This window comes from Notamacropus eugenii, chromosome 2, assembly GCF_028372415.1.
Source record: "Notamacropus eugenii isolate mMacEug1 chromosome 2, mMacEug1.pri_v2, whole genome shotgun sequence".
Taxonomy (NCBI): Eukaryota; Metazoa; Chordata; class Mammalia; order Diprotodontia; family Macropodidae; genus Notamacropus; species Notamacropus eugenii.
The window spans coordinates 11058854-11068176 of record NC_092873.1 but is presented as its reverse complement, the minus strand read 5'-3'; the positions used below and the strand labels follow the sequence as shown (position 1 = coordinate 11068176).

Genomic DNA, 9323 nt, shown 5'->3' with positions numbered 1-9323 from the left:
AATGTCCAAATAATGGTGTATGTGTATGTTGTAAGATTGACCTCATATCTATCTATACTATTCAAACTATTTCATTTGTCTCCTGAAAGGGAAACTATACCATTTTAATCGTTATCAACAGTGATTTCCCATTTCATCTTCTCTTTCTGTATCTATGAAGTGGTTTTAAGAATTGAAGTAATGAATGAGGAAACAATCTTTCCTTCCTTCTTTACAAGTTAAAGATGGAAGTAGAATTTATCTTAGCGTGGTTTCTAAAATCTGCACAAGGAGAAAGCATGTATTTTGAAATTCAAATGAAATCAGTGTCTGCCTGGATAAAGAAATAATTCGCATGTAACAGACAATGCAGGAGCGGCTTTCATTTAGTACTCTCTGCCCTTCCTTGGCGATAGTGTATTGTATTTCATCATTTCCAGGAATTTTCTTTTCTGTTAAGGACCACTTACGGGTCATTTTCTGTTTATACTGAAACTTAATGAAGACAATTTTAATGTTTGAAATTAAGTATTTTAAGCATAGAATATGAAATTGATTTTCTTTTTAACGAAAAATGTTATATTGATCCAATGGAAATAAAGAGGGCACAATTTGCTTAACACAGACGAAAATTGTATTCCCAACCTGAGACATGACTACTGTGCTAAAAATGTTCACATGTCTCTTTGTATTTAATCGTCAGAAATTCATGATTGTGTTCATAATAATATTAATTTATTACATCAATAGCTTTTCTTTTGAATGTCTAAAATCAAATATACTGAGGTCTTAATTTTATTAGTCATTTCTTTGGATGTCTGCATTCTTTATAAGATTTTTTGAGTTCTGTGTATTATCTTGACTTCCCATTTCCTCATTTACCTCACTGTTCTGACTTGTCTTTTCATTTGACTTCAGATGTGACAGGAGTTGGAAGAAAATATAACTAGGGAATTCAATGAAGGTATGTCCTAATTGGTCACAAATAAAATGTTATAATTAGATACTATACCTGATTTTTAAATATGGTGAAAAACTTCCACAGAGGTGCTGTTTCATTTCCACATCCCTCTTCTTCATCACGTTGAAGCAACCAGGGATTCTTCTTTGCAGGTGAAGTGCAAGATTTAGCAGCTTCTTTCCAATAAGCTAGAAAGGTGGCACAAGCCCTCTTGTGTCTGTTTCCAGAAGAGAAGCCTGGTCAATTACAGAGAGACTTACATGCCGAAGCCTGGTCAGTAAGTAATGAATCTTTGGCCACCATATCCCATGAAACAGAAGAAAGAATAGTGCTGAGTTCTCGGTAGCACCTTCTGATCTTCAAATGAGAAATGAGTCACATTGGGCGAATGCCCTCAGGATGATAGAGGATCAAGGACTGTCTGGATTAGAAAGCTATTGAAGTCATATTCAATCCTGAGATTCTATTATTCTGTTTAATCCTGTGATTCTACGATGATTTCATGAGGGTGAAGAGAGAGGGGGCAAACGGTACTAAGAATGCCAGGATTGAAAAACCGTTTACAAATATCAATATAATTGTTAGTACCTCAATTGACACTCTTTTTCCCATGACCAACAGTACTGAAAATCAAAGCAAAATTTTTATTGACGCCCTGGGTATCAGTTTAACCAAAAGATACAAAGAAGTTGCCGCAAACTGCTATTGTGGTTCTTATTTTCTTGAAATAGGCAAATCAAATTATTGGCATGATTGATTGTGTGGTGAACTCAAAAGCAAATATCAGCATTCTTAAGTAGGAAGTAAAGCTCAATATGAGCATAAGTAAAGAAGTTTTTATGAACATCATCCTGATTGTTATGTATATAGTGATTTCTACGGCAAAAATTTAAAAGGAAGATCATAGTAACAATTTGCTAAAATCAAATCAACACACATCTTAAGGGTAATAAAAAGAGGAACTTTATTATAGCACTTGAAACATTGAAAGCCTTGTGTTTGAACTTTAAAACACCTTGTATGGTAGATGACTTCCCCAAGAGCTTGAGTTCAACTCATCCCTATGATAAGATACATGCTGCCTATGACACCATGACCAACTTCCTTCACTTCAAAGGGCTCAGGACACTCTTAGGCTCAGTTGGACCAGTGACAATTTTCATGCTTCTCACACACAGAATTCCTTCCTATAATGAATCCTTTGTCCCAAGTAAAAGTAAAGAATTACACACATACCTACATGTGGTATGTGTATACATACACACATATAGACGTACATATATATAAGGTCAATAGATTTTCCTTCTTTGCTTTCCCAGCAGCTACTGATAAACTTTGATTTCAAACCTTGACGGACTTCTCCAGGAGACAACAGACTAAAAAATCCTTGAGAATGCCAAAGATGAATCAGCATCCGGAAATACGCTTAGAGGAAGAAATAATGTTTATGTATCAAATGAACTATGTTTAACAATGTTTACTGCTTTTCCATTAAATATACAAAAGTGAACAAATCTTGACTTCGAAAATATGTTGTGTCTTGTTTTAATATGCACCATGTGTATATGTATGAAAATATGTTTGTACAATCCTTTATTAAAAACGTTTATTTCACTATATTTTTAACAGTGTCCCTCAAATTGTTAGTTGTTGCAGGAATTCTAGAGACCACTAAATTGGCTAGAACACTTTAATTACCTATCGTTGAACGTTATAATGTAATTTCTATTTAAGAGATAATAGGTAAGACAGGTTTACTTCTTATTCAGATACAATTGCTAAACTAGTTGTCATTTTTTAATTAAAAAAGAAGACAAGCTTACTTTCAGATGTATTTTTCCTTCCGTTTTGTGTACTGGAGAACACTGGTTCGACATATGTGAGTTCCTGCTGCTGATTGCTAACATCTTAGTGCATCAACCGAGAGTTAACTTCGTGTTGTGTTGATTTTCATATCTCTAACCAAGAATGATTTAGGACATTTTTCCTGTCACCATACATAACGTTAATTACTTCCTCTAAAAAGTACCTGTTCATATCGTTTGACTGTTTATCAGTTGGGGAAGGCCTTGTATTCTTCTGAACTTGAATGAGTTTTCTATATATTTTAGAAATGAGGCCTTTCTCCAGCCAATATTCATAAAAATCCCAGTTTTTTGCTTCCCTCCTAATTTGGGTGCATTGGCTATGTTTGAGCAAAATTTTTTAAATGTAGTGTAATCAATATTATGCATTTTGCATTTCATAATATTCTCTATCTTTTATTTGGTCATAAATGTCCCCATTGTCCTTCAACTGAGAAATAATCTATTCCTTGCTCCCTGATATTTTTATATAGTATCAGTCTTTATAGCTTGATCGTGAACCATTTGGACTTTTTTTTTCGAGCATATGCTCGAAACTATGCCCAGTTTCTGCCATGCTATTTTCCAGTTTTCCCAGCAGGTTTGGCACACAGTGAGTTTGTATCCCAGAAGCTGGAATCCTTGGGTTTCTCAAACAATAGGATCCTATAAGCATTGATTAATGTCTCTTGTGTACCTAACCTATGCCCAACCAACTATGTCTTAGCCAGTACCAAGTGGGTTGGATGATTGCTGCTTTTTAATAGAATCTGAGGGGGCTGTTGTGCAAGATGGGAGAGGGAGAGCGTGTACTCACCTATGCTGTACCAGAAATTCCTTCAGATATCTCTAAAAGGAGAATCTGAATAAATTTGACTTTTCACCACCTCCTCCTGCAGCCTTCCCTTCCTTCTTTTGACCCCACTCCCTTTTACTCTCCTTTACCCTTACTGCTTCTTTCCTCCCTTTTATCTTCCCTCCCTTTTCTTCCCCCTTCCCCTCCTACTGCCTCTGGAGCTAGGTAGGATTATCTACTTAAGGTTATTGTTCCCTGCTTGAAACAAATCAGATGAGAGTACCTCTCAAACAATGCTCATCACCCTCCCCTCTTTCCCTCTACTATACTTTTGTACTTCTTCCTGTGATGTAATTTACCATTTTCTACTTCCTCCTTTTCACATCTCCTCTTAGAAACCTTTGGGCATACTTCAATCATATTTTTAACATGACATCATTTACTTTATGCCCGTTCCCTCTGCATATATCCCTTTGATATTACATAATAGATGCACAATTCTCAAGATTAACAGATATCATCTTTCCTCATATGGAGGTAAGCAGTTTGCCCAAATTGAGTAACAAGTCCCCCCCCCCGTTTACCTTTTTCTGCTTCTCTTGAGACCTGCATTTGAATATCAAATCGTCTATTACTTTCGGGTGTTTTTGTCAGGAAGGTCTGGAAATCCTTCACTTCGTTGAATGGTGGTCTCTTTGCCTAAAATGTTATGCTGAACTGTGCTGGGTAGTTGATCCTTGGTTGTAATCCCTGCTTCTTTGCTTCAAGGAATATTGGGTTCCAATTCCGTCGATCTTTTATTGTAGAAGTTGCAGGGTCCTGTGTGATCCCGACTGTAGCTCCTTCATATTTGAATTGTTTCTTTCTAGCTGCCTGTAGTATTTTCTCCTTCGCTTGATAGTTGTGGAATATGGCCACGATATTTCTTGGGGTTTTGAGTTTGGGATCCCTTTCGGGAGGGGAACGGTGGATTCTTTCGATGAATATTTTGCCCTCTGCATCTAGCACTTCTGGCAGTTTTCCTTGATGATTTCTTGGAAGATACTGTCCAGACTCTTTTTTTCATCATGGCTCTCTGGCAGGCCAAGAATTCTTAAATTGTCTCTCCTGGATCTATTTTCCAGGTCAGTTGTTTTTCTGGGTAGATAGTTTACATTTTCTTCTATCTTTTCATTCTTTAGATTTTGTTTGACTGCTTCTTGCTGTCTCCTTGATTAATTGGTTTCTAGTGGCCCAATTGTAATGTTTATGGAATTGTTTTCTTCAGTTTACTTTGGCATCTCCTTTTCCATCTGTCCAATTTTTCCTTTGAAGGAGTGATTTTTTCCAGTTAATTTTTGTACTTGCTTTTCCATTTGCCAAAGTTTCCCAGTTTGGTTTTGTTCTTCCTTTTCCATTTGACTAACTTTTCCTTTTAGAGAGTTATTTTCTTCAGTTAATTTTGTATTCCTTTTCCATTTTTTCGATTTTTCTTTTCAAGGAGATGTTCTCATCAGTGAATTCTTTTTTTATCATTTTAAAATCATTGGTCAGTTTTTCTTCTATTTCTTTCTTCAGGTGTTCCAGGAGAGTTGTTTGTGCATGTGAGCTGTTTCTAGACCATTCTGAAGTTTCAGAAGGAAGTACAGCCCCAGTACTGACCTCTTTGATATTTGTGTTTTGGTCCTTATTCCCATAGAAAGATTCTATGGTTTTTGCCCTTCTGCTTTTTCTTGTTCATGATATTGATTGTGTGTTGTGGCTTCTAATGCTTTCAGTTAGAAGCTGTGCAACTTGGTGTTGAGCTGACTTGTGAAAAAACTAAGAGCAAGTTTTTGCTTTGTGTATCCCATATCAGCCCTGAGGTTAGCTCCTTAAGTATGGGGAGGTGTGGTCTCGTCACAGGAGATCTCCTCATTTGCACTGAGACAAAAGTAAGCTCAGGGGATGGTGATTACAGCTGCCCTATTGTCTTCCCATTTTCTCCTGGAGTGCTAAGACACTCCTAGATGCTAGTCTGAGTTCCCACCCCTTCTGGAGCCCCTCTCACGGTGCTGAGGCTCGGCTGGGTCCCAGTGCGACTTTTCTCTGCCCTGGGTCCTCTGACCTTCTGGTTTGCCTCTGCCACAGTAGGAGAAATCCCCTTTAGCTATATTCCTAGCCTCAGGTGTTAGGAGACTATTTGCCCCCTTTGCTGTTCCCGCTGACTCAGGATTTTTATGGGGAAATATTTTATGGTTCTTTCACAGTCATCAGGGTGGGAGGAGAAAGCACTTACTGATCACTCTGCCATCCTGGTTCCCAGGAGTTCAAGTAGGTTCACCTTGTTTGATCTGAGGGCTGAAACTCTCAGGAGCTGCTTTGCTGATATCTGGCACTCAGTAGCTCTCACTGGCTTGGCTTTGATGGCCTCCCAAACATGGCTGCAGCTAAGCCCATTCTGCCTGCTGCTATCAGGTTTCCCGGGGCCCCTCCACTCCACTCTGCTGGCCACACTGCACTGTGTGCTGTGGGTTGACCTCCGCAGAACCGATCCTTCCCGTGGACCTTCCAGTCTGTCCTGGGCTCTGAATCCGCCACAGTCTGTCTCTCACTGGATCGCACACCTCCAAAATTTGGTCAGATTCTGCCTTCAGAGGTATCCGAAGGAGTTTTGCCAAGAGCTTAGGTGAGTCGTTCCTTTCACTCTACTATCTTGACTCTGCTGCCCTGTTACAATTACCCTGAATCAATCTGAGAGTGGCAGAATCCACTGTGAGATGGAGTGTGGCAGATTTCCAACCCAGGACGGTCTGGAATTTCGATGGGAAGAATCTCTAACATGGGGCTGGGGGAGCGTGGAGTGCACATGCTGCATCAGCACAGAACACACCATAGTGGAGCACCTGGCTGGACTGAAACTGAAGAAGGTATGCGAATTCTCCAACATATCAGCCCAGGAAAGGAGTCCTGTGTAAGTGAGGGACATAGATGTACAGGACCCTTGGTAACAGCAGCAGTCACTCCTGTGACTCTCAGCCCACAGATCCAAAGTCTGTAAGTTATCTACTTGAACTTCTGGGAGCCAAGATGCAGGAGTGATTGTTCAATGCTCTGCCCTTCCCCTTGCTGATCTTTGAAAAACCCTTTAAATAATTCCCCAGGACAAATCCTGGAACAGTGGGATCAGCCAAAGTGGAAAACAGTCTCTTAGCCTGTGAGGTTCAGAAAATCTCAAAGGGCTGCGTGGTCCCCCTTGCTGAGGCTGAAGGGGACCAGTACTGTAGGTGTTCTGGAACTAACCTGGAAAATATATCCAGGAGAGAAAATGCAAGAATTCTTGGTCTAACAGAAAGCCATGGTGCAAAAAAGGACCTGGACAATTATCTTCTAAGAAATTATCAAGAACTTCAGCGAACAAGGAAGAAATGTGAAACCCCAGTGCGTTGGAGTCCGCAAACCAACACCAGGAATCTATACATGCCTCAGAATCCTAGGGGACTAGGGAAGACAGTAGTGCAGACACGTTCACCAACCACAGAGTGTTCCTATGCTCTAGTTCAACAGAGGAGATCTTCTGTGGCCAGACCACTCCTCCCACACACTTAAGGCAGCTAGCTCTCTGGTAAGTCCTGGGAAATCTTGAATGATTTCATCTAGCCTCTGCTTTCTCACAACAGCCACCTCAGGGTCAGGTAAGCTACAGCTTTTATTCATTCACTGATTCATTCGTTGATTTCAAGTGTTTATCTATTTTTAGTTTTCAACATTTATTTCCACAAAATTTTGAGTTCCAAATTTACTCCCCATGTCTTCCCAACCCCACCTTAAAACACTGAACATCCTCACTACCCCTTCAACCAATATACCCTCCCTTCTATCATACCCCTACATTCCCTTGTCCCCGTCCTCTCCCTTGTCTTGTAGGGCAAAATAAATTTCTGTACTCCATTATCTTCCCTTTATTTCCTTTTTCCCAGTTGTATGCAAAAACAATTCTACAAAATACGTTCCTCAAACTTTGAGTTCCTACTTCTCTACCTTCTCCCACTGAAAGCTACAGTATTCACTGTAATATATCTGGGATTCTACCTGTCAGAAGAAAACCAGGGGCTATATGAACACATTGACAAAACACTTTTTACACAAGTAAAGTCAGATCTCAGTAGGTATTAAAGCATCTGTTGCTCATGGGTAGGCTGAGTCAATATAATAAAATGACAATTCAACTGAAATTACATTATTTCTTTAGTGCAATACCTATCAAACTACCAGATAACTATTTTCGAGAGCTACAAAATATAGAGAAAGAATCATAATTCATCTGGAAGAACAAAAGGTCCAGAAAATCAAATGACTTAATTTAAAAAATGCGAGTGGAGTGGGGTCGTACTTCCAGATCTCAAATTGTATTACAAAGCAGCATTCATCAAAGCCATTTGCTACTGGCTAAGACACAGAGGAGTAGACCCGACCAGGGGAAAAATATAGGTACACAAGACACAATAGACAATGAATGTCCCAATCTATTGTTCGAGAAAGCCGAAGATTCCAGCTTCTGGGAAAAGAACCCACTGTTCGACAAAAATTGCTGGCGAAACTGGATAGCAGTGTGGCAGAAACTGGACAGAGATCAAAACCTGATACCTACACAAGAATAAAGTCCAAATGATCTCGGTATAAAGATTGATACTATAAAGAAATTAGAGGAGCAAGTAATACTGTATTTGTCCATTTTATGGAGAATGGAGAAATTTTTGACTGAAGAGAGAGAGAACATTATGAAGTGCACAACGGATAAATTCGATTATATTAGCTTGAAAAGTTTTTGCAGAATCAAATCCAATTCAACCTAGATTAGGAGGAAAACAGGAAACTGGGAAAGAAGTTTTGCCACTGGGGTCTGTGTAAAAGGTCTAGTTTCTACTATATAGAGAGAACTGAGTCAAGTGGACAAGAATACAAGTCATTTCCCACCTGGTATGTGGTCAAAGGATAGGGATAGGCACATTTTAGAGTAAGAAATTAAAGCTACTTGTAGTCACATGAACCAGTTCTGTAAATCAATACTGATTAGAGCGATGCAAATAATAAAAAACTTGGAGGTGCCATATCACACTTATAAGATAAGCTCACATGAGACAACACGAAGATGATAATTGTGGGAAACGATGTAGGAGAGTTGGAACATTAATTCATTGTTGGTGGACCTGTGATCTGATCCAGTCATCCTAGAGAGTCATTTAGAACGATGCCCAAAGGGCTACAAAAATGTTCATACCCTTTGATACAGCAATATAGGAAAGGGTCTCCCACGTATAAAAATATTTAAAGCAGCTCTATTTATGATGGGCAAACACTGGAAATCAAGGGGATGCCCATCATTTGGGGAATGGCTGACCAAGATGTGATATATGAATGTAAGGGAATGCTCTTCTGCTATAAGAAATGATGAACAGGAAGACTTCAGAGAGGCCAGGAAAGTCTTACAGGTACTGATGCTGAGTGAAAGGAGGAGAACCAGGAGAACTTTGTACACAGTGTGTGTGTACAACCACAGTGTGTGAGGAATTTTTCTGGTAGACTTCGTCCTGCAAAGCAATGCAAGGACTTCAACAATTCCCAATGGATTTTGGAGGCAAAATGCCTTTCACGTCCAAAGAAAGAACTGTGGGATACATCACAGCATGAAGCAAACCATTTTTTGTGTGTTACCTTTGGTTTGGTTTTATGGTTTTTCCCACTCATTTTAAGTCTTCTATACAACACGACGGAGGTGAAATTG

General features: G+C 39.3%; 1 long non-coding RNA gene across 2 annotated transcripts; it reads left to right on the top strand.

Moving 5' to 3' along the window:
- The first annotated feature begins 840 nt into the window (after positions 1-840).
- Positions 841-2454, top strand: LOC140524359 (uncharacterized). 2 transcript variants are annotated; one of them, XR_011973689.1, is made up of 2 exons: positions 841-943; positions 2263-2454. It is a non-coding gene; the product is annotated as an uncharacterized lncRNA (long non-coding RNA). The 2 variants fall into 2 exon arrangements; XR_011973690.1 differs by having other exon boundaries at positions 2260-2454.
- The last annotated feature ends 6869 nt before the right edge of the window (positions 2455-9323 follow it).